A 12,488-nucleotide genomic window follows, 5' to 3' on the forward strand; every position below is an offset into this window, starting at 1 on the left:
GGCGGAAGCTTGGTGGACCGGGGCGGCAGATCGCTGGCCCCCTGGAACTCCCGTCTGGGATACAGAAGACGCTCACAGTCGAGTGCCTGGGGGCGAGGAGCCTGGAAACGACTGGAGGCGAAGGAAGGAACCGAGTGCGTGGCCCGCCGGCAGCCTCCGCTACATCCTTGGCCACGTGGAGTCGACACAGGGCGTCATGTCTACAGTGCAGCGCAAACGAAATCAGGGAAAGGACAAGGCCTCCCAACAACCGGCCTCCCCTGGAGCAAGTGGGTCATCAAGGCAATCTGATGAAGATGCTCCGGTGACGAAGGCCTTCATGTCGGAGCTGTTTGCCTCCATCAAGGAGGACATATCGGAACTCAGGTCGCAGCTCGCCTCCGACCTGCGGGAGGTGCGGAGGGACGTGGACGGCATAGGTGAGAGGGTGGCGACCCTGGAGGACAGGGACTTGAGCGTCGCCACAGATGTTCATATGCTCCAGCAGGACATTATCCGCCTCACCGAGCAGAACCTGGACCTCCAATTGCATACGGAAGACCTTGAAAACCGCTCCCGTAGGAACAACATCCGTATACGGGCGGTGCCCTGGGACGGTGAGGCGGGAGACCTCCGGGGATACGTACAGGAGCTGTTCCTCCAGGTCTTAGAAGAGGAGGACACGAAGGAGATACGGATGGACAGGGTGCACAGGGTGGGCCTGCCGCGGCGAGGGGGGGGTCCTCCCCCCGACATACTGGTGTGCGTCCACGATTTTCAACTCAAGGAGAGGATACTGCGGAAGGCCAGGACCATCGACTCATTGCAATTCCGTGGCCATAGACCCCAGCTGTTCCAGGACTTGGCGGCCTCTACCTTACAAAAACGAAGGGACTTCCGTCCTATCACAGCATTCCTGAAAGAGAGGGGGATTGCCTACTCTTGGGGGCACCCTTTCAGAATAATCTTCAGATGGCAGAACCGCCTGGCCCAAGTACGCACACTTCAGGCGGCAAAGGAGCTCCTGGGATTGGCGGATGTTCCATCATCGCAGGCCACGGCGGCCTCCCCATCTCGGCGGCGCCGCCGATCGAACTCCTGGCACAGGGTAGGGCGCTCTCCCGCCGGATCCCCTGCAAGACAACGCCCGGACCTCTCTACTAGCCTGCAGGAACGAGGAGCAGCGGTCGCTTCGGTGGCGTCGGCCACGTTGGCTGCTTCACAGCTCAGCTCTGGGGCGGCGTGAGCCCCAAAATGGCGGATTGGCGCCGGGAAGGCTCGGGCCTTCTGATCGAGGGTGTACAAGTACTCTGGTGGAGACGACCTTGATTACGGCCAAAGGGAATAGTGGCTTCATTCCTCTGGCCTGTCACTCGATTGGGGGCTTCCTACGAACTTCGGCCTACTGATCCCGTTGAGTATGGTTTTTGCACTTTTTTTTCCATTTTTGTACAATGTTCTGTGTTGGTTCGGGGGGGTTTTGGTTGGGGGACTGTTGGGGAGGGGGAGGGGGGGCCGTGACGGCAGGCCTTTGGGGATGAATGTAGAGAATGAGTGGTGGAATACGCGCCATGCTGTAGAGGGGCTGCACCTGCGACGGTCCTGGGAACGCTTGGGAGCACGTGGTGGGGGGGAGGGGTGGAAGGAGGGTTGGGCGCCAATTTGTATTTCTGATAGCAAGGTCTTTGGGAGGTGTTTATCATGCCGATTAGTATAGGCACTTGGAATGTCAAAGGCTTGAATTCCCCTCAGAAGAGACAGAAGGTCCTGAAATACCTTGTAGACCATCACCTTGATGTGGTGGGGCTCCAGGAAACCCACTTAGCTCGAAAGGATGAAATGCGGCTCCGACACAGGGCGTACCCCATTGTGTACAGGTCCTCAGCTGTCACGAAGCATCGGGGGGTGGCGTTAATGTTTAAGGCAGCGTTGCATTTTCAGCCTGTGGGAGTCCGCACTGATAGAGAAGGACGGTGGTTGATGGTCAAGGGGCACATCCAGGGCAGGTTGTGTACGTTTGTGGTGCTCTACTTGCCTAATTCTGGCCAAAATAAGTACTTGCAGGAGCTGCTGGAGAAGGTGGGGGACTTTGCGGAAGGACTTGTATTCATGTTGGGTGATTATAACTTGGTTTGGGATGGGGAGATGGACAGCTCTGGGGGTCGAAGGGCGGACACGGGGGTTTTCTCGGGGAGTACACAGAGGGGGGTGGAAGAGATGGGGCTGGTGGATGGTTGGAGGTTTTTTCACCCTGCTGTGAAGGACTATACGTTCTTTTCCCATGTGCACCACTCCTACTCCCGCCTGGACTACGTCTTCCTCAGCCAGTCCCTTAGAGGGAACATCTTAGATGCCGCCATTCTCCCGATTTCTGTCTCAGATCACAGTCTTCTAGTGCTCACGCTTCGGTGGTCACCGCCGGACACCGCGAACCGGAAATGGTACTTCCCGGCCTCGGTGGTCCGAGACGATGTATCCCATCAGGCCTTGCGTCAGGCCATCCGGGACTTTTTTGATAGCAACCCTCCCTCGGACACGTCCCTAATGACCACCTGGGACGCCTTTAAGGCGACGATCAGGGGGACGTGCCTGGGCCTCAACTCACAATTGAACGCCTTACGTAGGAAGGAGAGGGAAGCGCTGGAGGCAGAGGTGCTCACGCTTGAGAGGGAACACAAAGCTAATCCCTCAAGGGTGACCCTACGTCCCCTGACGGCAGTACGGGGCAAGTTGAAGTCTCACTACACGAATAGGGCTGAACTCACACTGTTGCGGCTGGGCCGGCTCTCCTACTCTGGGGGCAACAAGATTGGTAGACACCTTGCCCGGCAATTGAAGGACAAGAGGGAGCGGGAATACGTAGGTGGGATTAGAGACGTGGCAGGAGTGCTCCAGCACGATGACGGAGCGAAGGCTGATATCTTTGGCCGCTTCTACGCTGCGTTGTACGCGGGGGAAGAGTTGGACGCGGCTGATCAACGCGCTTTTTTGCAGCGCTTATCGCTTCCGCAGGTGCCGGGGGCCTGGAATGATTTACTTGAGGCTCCGATCACAAGGGAGGAGGTCCTCGCGGCTATCAAAAACCTGAAACTACACAAAGCCCCCGGCCCCGACGGGTTCACCGCTGTCTTTTACCAGACCTATGCGACTGAGGTGTGTGACTTCCTGGCCGCCCTCTTTAACGACATGGCTGGACCTGGGGTGAACTCTGGGACCCTGGCGGAAGCAGTGATCACGGTCCTGCCGAAGCCGGGGAAGGACCCGGAGCGGTGTGCCTCATACCGCCCTATAGCCCTACTCAACATCGACGCCAAGCTCTACTCAGCTATATTAGCGAGCCGCCTGCAAGACCTGCTGCCGTCGATTATCCATGCGGACCAATCGGGCTTCATCAAAGGCCGCCAAACGCATGATAACACCCGGAGGGTCATCCACCTTATAGAGAAGGCGGACAGGTTCCGCATCCCGGCGGTCTTGGTGGGGCTGGATGCGGAGAAGGCTTTCGACCGCGTGGACTGGGGCTTTCTCTTCCACACGTTGCGGGCATTTGGGTTTTCCGATCGCTTTATCGCGATGGTAAGAGCTAACTTCTGCAGCCCGCGTTCACGGGTGGCGGTGAACGGCCACTTGTCGGCCTTCTTCCAACACTCGCGGGGCACTAGGCAGGGATGTCCCCTCTCGCCCTTGCTGTTTGCACTCAGCATTGAACCTCTGGCGCTGGCAGTCCGGGAGCATGAGGGGGTGAAGGGCATCCCGTTCGCTGGGGAACAGCACAAGATCACCCTGTTTGCGGATGATGTCCTCTTGTCGTTGGCCGACCCCGCTAACTCCCTTCCGTATGTTCGTGATATACTGCTGGAATTTGAGGCGGTGGCCGGCTTCAAGGTCAACTATGGCAAATCGCATGTCCTGAACCTGACTCTATCTCAGGCCGAGGTGACACGGGTGAAGGCGACGACGCCGTTGGCCTGGGCCTCGGGCTCCCTGCTATATCTCGGGGTACACCTCACCCCGACAGTGGGCGGTCTCTTTGCGGCCAATTTCCCGCCCCTCATGGCCAGATCACGCGTGGAGCTGGAGAAATGGAAGCCTAGATTCCTGTCCTGGCTGGGGCGGGTACATGCTGTCAAAATGGTCCTTCTCCCCAAATATCTATACCTGTTCCAAGCCTTGCCTATTCCACTGCCCTCTACCTTCTTTAGCCAACTCAAATCGACGATGTTGAAATTTATCTGGCAAGGTGGTCGGGCGCGGCTTTCATTTACACTTCTGCGGCGCCTGCGGAATGACGGAGGGGTAGGCCTTCCGGACTTCCACCTCTACTACAAGGCGGCCCAACTTAGAGTTATGGTGGAGTGGTCACAGCAGTTCTCTGACAAACACTGGCTGCACATGGACCGGAGTGTGGCAGGCCGGTCCATCTGGGACCTAGCGTGGAAGCCGAAGCGAGACCGCCCGGTAAACGCGTACATTAGTACCCCCACGGGGACCACGCTGAAAGTTTGGGACACACTGGCCAGTGACGAGAGGTGGACGACCTTCCCATCCCCATTCACCCCTTTGCATTTTAATCCGGAGTTTTCCCCGGCGCTCACCGAGGGCCCCTTTGACGTTTGGAGGGAGGGGGGATGCCGGGCATTACTTCACTTGTTCCATGGCCCCGACCCCTTGACGTTCGAGAACTGCATGCGGGACTATCAAGTGCCGCCGGGGGAAAGGTATCGGCATTTACAACTGCTACACTGGGCCACTTCACTCGCGGTGCGTGAAGCAGCGACGAGACCTTTATCCGACTTTGAGGCCTTTCTCCTGAAGACCTCGGCCATGAAGGGGGCTATCTCCTTTTTATATCAGCTGCTGCTCCGCTCGGCCCTTTCCCCTAGACCGCGTTACATGGAGCAGTGGGAGGAGATGGTGGGGAGGGATATCACTGACGGAGAATGGTCGGCGCTCTGGAAGGACATGACGCAGTTTAACCACTCCATACTCTTGAGGGAAGCCCATTACAAAACCCTAACGCAATGGTACATGGTTCCGGCCCGACTTCATCGCATTTTCCCGGCGGCCACGGACAGGTGTTGGAGGGGTTGCGGCCTCTTGGGGGATTTCCGCCACGTTTGGTGGGATTGCCCGATCATTAAGCCCTTCTGGGCCGAGATCTTATCGCATATTAAAGACATTTTGCAGTACCCTATCGATGACTCCCCCGAATTCGTTTTGCTGGGGTTGAGAGATCCTGGCCTGGAACACCAATCGCGAGCTGACAAAAAGATCTTATGGCTGTGTCTCGGCGCGGCCAAGCTCACGCTGGCCTCGGCCTGGAAACGTAAGGAGGCCCCGGCGGTTTCCCTTTGGCACTCCAGACTGTGGAGGCTTCTGAGTCTCGAGAGAATGGCGGATATATTTATAGGCAAATATAAAAACTTCAAGCACGTGTGGGGCCCCTTGGTGTCCTTTCTGTCTGCTGGCTTGCCTTCGGCTGTTTGCCCGGCGTCATTGAGGAACTTGCACTTGTTTCAACTCTAGAGTGTGCTTGGTGTATGAATGAGATTTGCGAGCGGCGCCGTCACGGGGGGGGGAGGGGGGAGTTTTGTTTTTGGGGGGAGGGTAGGGAGTTGCTTTGGGACAGTTACTTCACCGAGATGAGGCATACTTGATCGCTGGAGAGCTCCTGGACTAGTTGCTGGCTGCACTGTTTGAGCTACCCCTTGGCGGGGGATTGCTGCGGGACTGCCGACATTACCAGCACTGAAGACTTTTTGCTTTACTGCCTTGCCTCATCTTCCTTTTCAGCCTTCCCACTGTGTGGGACCTTTCGTGCGCCCACTGTGACGCCTTTTGTTAACTGTTATTTTTTCTTTGTATGCAAAATAAAAAATTTTACAAAAAAAAAAAATTCTTATGGTTTGTGGGGTCTCGGAAATACACCATTGGTGTATGTATCATTCTACCTTGAATCACCAGTGCATGTTATTGATTAGACTATCTGTCTTTCCTAAATATGAGCTGTATACAAAATAATGTTCTATACGCATCCTTTTATATGTTTTTTTTGCCAGCCCTGAAGAGTCGTTGTGAGTTGTTCTCATACGACGAAACACGTTCGGCTGGTTGTGGATTCATTTAACTACCCCTCCTTTGGAATTTACACAAGATTCGGCATCTGTCAACTCATTGGCTATAGTTTTTATAAATTGAACTGTTACATTACTGTTAACAATATACCGTGCATGCTGTGTGCGAGAGCATTGCTGTTTTTTTGCTGTGAAGGTCTGTTTCAGATTTTCTATTGAGCGGTTAAGGGGTCATTCCGTTCGCTCTTACGCACCAACCCAATATTAGCTATCATTGAACACTGAACGTCTAACCCAGGCAGAGCGCTTTCCTCACTGAGTACTCCAAAAACCCCATCAGCTGTATTTTACCTTTTCTCTCAGATAGGGCGCCTCCACGTTCATCCCCACTATCTTATCAATTTAATTGTATCACACGCAAACTCCTGTTTCCACTGACCCATGGATAGAGCCAAGGCAGCTGCAGATCTTTTTGAGAACCTAGCAAAAGGTATGCCTACTCACCAGGCATCAGCGAATACAGGTCCACCACGTATAGAAGGTCTTAGAGACAAATTTATTAGGCTTGAGAAACTAAAGAAACAAGAAAACTCCCGATGGTGGGATGGGACCACCTTAAAACAATATATACGACTTAAACTGATACCTAGGGGACTGCGTTCCCAAATCTTCCCCACATACGATGACCTTGATCTGGATCTTATGACTAAATGGGAGGATTCTCTAAACAACAACTCCCTGGTACTAATGGATATCCTCATTGAAAGTGCGGACCGAAAAACAGCCAAATTACAAGCTCAGATTTCCATCTTAGAACAAGAGATCAAAGATCTCAATTTACCCGAGGCCACCGTTAAGAATTACACCCTACTTGACGAGATCCTGCTAAAACATCAAGCAGAGATTAAAAATAAAAAAAGCACGCCAAATCAAAAGGGACGAAGCTGACTATAGGGACGGTAGGATCTTTACCTATGCTCGCAAATACGATTCCATGATCCCTGGTAACAAACAAGGATCACAAGCGGGCAGATGCACCACCAATAGCTCTACTACTTCCAGCACCACATCGCTTAGCACTACAGGACTTAGTGAACCAGAGACCGAGTCAACAGAGAACATTGACACCACACGCTCAGCTTTTTTATTAGAAATGCAGCGCATAAGGAAAGGCAACAGAATTTTACCCCCAAGGGGCGCACAAGACCCAAAACCCACAGGGGCAGGCGCAGGAACAAACGAAGATTATCGCAAGAAGTTGAGATCAAGGACAGTGAGGAATTAATTACAGCTAACCAAGATGTACAGGTCATCAATCTTTCCACTTATCCATTAACCCCTGACATGATCTCTCTACTCAGCAAGGGTCTTAGTTTCAATCCCTATGCAGCAGGTGACATGTGCCAAACGAAAATAGATGTTTTCAAATTTGTGCGCAATTTAAAACTAAAAAAACATTTTGCTGGGCAAAAATACACCATGAGATACTCAAAGAATATTCCTAATGCTTATGACGATGAATTACTGACAATAAAAGATGTACAAGCAACACACCTGCTTCTTTCTTTAACAGATGTAGAAGAAAGTCCCTATGACATGGAAAGACTTTTGGAAGGGCTTGATGTGGAAATTGACTATGGGCTTGCCAGTGGTTTAAAATGTAAATCAAAATGGACCCCGGCACTACCAGGGGGCAACGTAATAGATAACTTCCACAGACATGTTCTTGCAGATCTTAACAGAACAAATACAAAAAATCTAGATACGACCTTTAAATACAAAGACAACCTGAACAAAGGTGAACGGTTAGCACTTTCAACTTTGAGTAATAACCCCAACATCATCATTAGAGAAGCAGACAAAGGGGGCAACATAGTGGTGATGAATCTCGTCGACTACAATGATGAGATTCTGAACCAATTGAGTGATGACTCATGCTATGAGCAACTAGCTCAAAACCCCATGGGTCCTTTAACATTGTTAATCAATGATAAGTTACTTAATTGGAAACAATCTGGTCTTTTGAATAATGACGAGTATCTTTATCTTAAGGTATCCAGACCAACGTTCCCCTGGTTATACACATTACCAAAGATACACAAAGATCTCCCCTTCCCCCCGGGCAGACCAATAGTGTCAGGAATAGGGGGTCCTACGGAAAGGCTGGCTGAATATGTGGACCTCTTTCTGGGACCACTTGTAAGAAATTTACCCTCACACATACAAGATTCAAAACACATATTGAGCATCATGACAGATATGGAATGGCAACAAGGCACCACATTGGTAAAAATGGATGTGGTGTCATTGTACACCAGCATCAATCCCAAATTAGGTATGGAAGCATTGAACAAGATATTATCTAATAGACCTGCCTCATTATGGGCCCACACTAACATGTTACTAGCCATGATAGACTTAATCCTTGGCAACAACTTTTTCTGGTTCGATCGAAAATGGTATCGACAAAAGAAGGGAGTAGCTATGGGGTCAAAATTTTCCCCTTCCTTCGCTAATCTCTTTATGGGAGCTTTGGAGTCTGATCTAATCTGGGGCACGAAGGGTTCACAATATATCGACTCCATCATATACTGGGGTCGGTATATTGATGATTGCTTTTTATTATGGTCTGGCTCGGATGAATTACTGCAGTCTTTCTTTGAATATCTCAACACTAATACTTGGGAGATCAGCTTCACGATGCAACACAGCAAAAGCAAGATGGAATTCCTAGACTTGGAATTTTATGTTAAACACGACACACTACACAGTAAACTCTACAGGAAACCAACCTCATGTAACTCCATACTCCATGCATCTAGTTCACACCCTCAACACCAAATACGCTCAATACCATATGGAGAATATCTCAGGGCTAGGCGCAATTGCAGTGAACAAACTGAATTCGATAACTGCATCACTAACATGAATGATAGGATTTGAGAAGAGGATACCCTAAGAAAGTCATAATGAAGGCAGAAAAGAGAGCAAGACAAACTACAAGACCAGATTGTCTCAAGAAACGCATGGAGCCTAAGTCCTCCAACAATCAAGTGAGACTAATCACAGAATACAACGCACTACACCAGACTGTTAGGAAGAGCTTCAACAAGCATTGGAGCCTCCTTACTACAGATTCCACTCTTAAAGAATGGATACCCAACAAACCGCAAATCACCTACAAAAAAGGACAAACACTTAGGAACAAACTCAGTCCCACTGTTCCCCACAGCACCACAGCCCTTAATTGGTTGACTAAACGCAGCACAGGTTTCTACAAATGTGGGTTCTGTTCTATGTGCAGATGGGGTAAACACGGGACCAGAACTTTCAATGGTTTTGACAAAACTGTATATAATATCAAACAGAATATCACATGTCTGACCAAGTTTGTTGTCTACATTATAGAATGCCAATGTGACAAATACTATGTAGGCAGCACCATCAGGGCTCTGAAGGATAGATTGGCAGAACATATGAGAGCCATACAAAGAAGAGATACCAAATATCCAGTGGCGTTACACATTGCAGAATGCCAACCGATGGAGGATGACATCAAAGTGCGTTTCTATGGCATTGAGGCAATTCCACTGAATATCAGAGGTGGCAACCGGGAACTCACACTGAGACGAAAGGAAGCCATGTGGATCATGCGCTTACAGTGCGTAGAACACAGGCTTAATTACGACTCAGAACTACAATTTTTCTTGGGTGATTAAATCCAATCACCCAAGAAACATAAGGGGCCACACAATAATCTTACAGATTGTGAATAATTGAACAAAAGCAGTGTACCAAAGCTCAATATGTGTGAATTTTATTTTAAGAGCAATTTGTGTAATTATACTATTGTAATCAATGTAATAATACCAAAGATATCGTAATTTGTAATGTATCAAGACCTGATAAGTCTTTAAGTATATCGATATGATGTGAATTTGTACCGTTTTATGGAATAACAATACATTGTAAATATTGAGAATGTAGCAAGTCACCAAACCCACTAGGTGGTGATGTTAAATCTCACTTCACTGAATACGAAATGGAACATCCAGAAAAAATGTCCAATCACTCACTCACACGCAGTCACCTTGGAGTGCACTCCCACTTTTCAAACCCATAACAAACAGGCGCTAATTAATAATAACAATTCCCTTTCCCTATTAAAATGCTCTCACTGCACTGTGAACTCGAAATAGACGTTAAAATCACATCCCTCTTCATTTTATGTTTATGCGCGTTTCGGATTTATTTATACATCTTCTGATGCAGATACACCACAAAGTATTTCTGTTAATTATAACAATCCACCATCTATCATCAAGTAAACCAAAACTTAGAATTTAATGTAAGCTACTCGCCAATATAATTATTAAGAAGAAACAAGATTTCCAACATGGCGGCAAACATATCGTTAGGTACGCTCTAGTTCTCTTGAGGCGCACTCCTTAAATCCCTCTCTTCCTTCCGGTCACGTGTCCGTGACTGGTAAACGGCGACCGGGAAACTAAGGAGGAGGGATGCCACAAACTTGGTGAGTACCGCGCGCGATAACGCTGCTTTTCTACGTAGCTAAATATACGATCATATAGATTATGATCTACGAAGTACAAGGACAGCACTAATCGTGGCTGTCATCATTCTCGCCCCTCTCTTTTGTTCAATAGATACATTTTCAAGTCCAGCCATACTCGCAGGACCTGAACAAGACTGTGGATCCCCTCCCGGTGACAAGCTTAATATACACACATATTAAGGTATTGTTTCTAATATCCCCTATGAGAGAGAGAGATACTAACACAGCGTTACAATTATTTAACTTGTGTGGCAAATTTAAAACACCGTAACACTCGGTTTACTTTACTCTAGTGTTAACAAATGGCACTCTTTGACCCAATGTGCGAATGAACACCGTGAGAGAAGGATACGACATTACACGGCAACTTGACTACATAGACAGACAACCACACCGGTGTCTCTTTTATTAAGGGTAAGTCATGAGTCAAAATATAGGCATAATAATAGATAGACTTGCCCTATGATCATCAGGTACATACGCAACAACACTGATGAAACTATTATAGACATCATAAAGGTTTTAACCAAGAACCTTGATAAACTTCTTACTAATTAATTAAAATGTATGAATACCTTATATCCCCTCTCTGCCGTAATGGCTTTATAGATGGCAAGTACTTTACATCCTCTCTCTGCCGTGAATGGCTTTGTCGATTTTAATTGCCCCCCTTATATGCTTCTCTTTTCCCCCATCCCAGATTCAAACCAATAGCGAATATTTCAACTACACCTAAATGAAAACAGGCTATGCCACAAGGTAGGCACTTTCCTTCAGGCACATATATTTTCCCCTTTGATAAATACGCACCGAGGCCTGCATGATATCACCCACTCAATAAGCATGTATAACTAGACACCCTACAAAAAACATGTGCTCAAATGAGACCTTTGGTGATGGATTTGTTTTCGAACACAGCACGTATATTATGTTCTGAACAATTTGCTTTCACTTGTCCCCACATTAATTTGACTGATCATCATATCAGTTAGGATAAAATGTATAACTCTTCCGGGAATAATTGACTCGCAACCGGTTTCTGTTCTCCTAAACCATCACTTCACGCTCACACAATCACATTAAAATTTCTTATGGTTTGTGGGGTCTCGGAAATACACCATTGGTGTATGTATCATTCTACCTTGAATCACCAGTGCATGTTATTGATTAGACTATCTGTCTTTCCTAAATATGCGCTGTATACAAAATAATGTTCTGTACGCATCCTTTTATATGTTTTTTTGCCAGCCCTGAAGAGTCGTAGTGAGTTGTTCTCATACGACGAAAGACGTGTCGGCTGGTTGTGGATTCATTAAACTACCCCTCCTTTGGAATTTAAACAAGATTCAGCATCTGTCAACTCATTGGCTATAATTTTTATAAATGGAACTGTTACATTACTGTTAACAATATACCGTGCATGCTGTGTGCGAGAGCATTGCTGTTTTATTGCTGTGAAGGTCTGTTTCAGATTTTCTATTGAGCGGTTAAGGGGTCATTCCGTTCGCTCTTACGCACCAACCCAATATAAGCTATCATTGAACACTGAACGTCTAACCCAGGCAGAGCGCTTTCCTCACTGAGTACTCCAAAAACCCCATCAGCTGTATTTTCCAATTTGCTGACATTCCGAAAGCTTCTTAAAACCTGGCTTTTTCATAAATCGGTATAAACTCTAGCAGCTCTGCCTTAGCCCACACCCACGCAGTGCTGGGACGCCTTAGGGTAGCCATCGCTCTATATAAATTATCTTTTCATTTCATTTCATTCATTCATTTCACCCCTGCTCAGTTGTTTGTCCCTTAACCAACTCTTTGCCACTCTTTCTCTGGGAACTACACAGGAAATAAATGTCTCAC

Source organism: Lissotriton vulgaris, chromosome 10, assembly GCF_964263255.1.
Source record: "Lissotriton vulgaris chromosome 10, aLisVul1.2, whole genome shotgun sequence".
In the NCBI taxonomy this organism is placed as follows: domain Eukaryota; kingdom Metazoa; phylum Chordata; class Amphibia; order Caudata; family Salamandridae; genus Lissotriton; species Lissotriton vulgaris.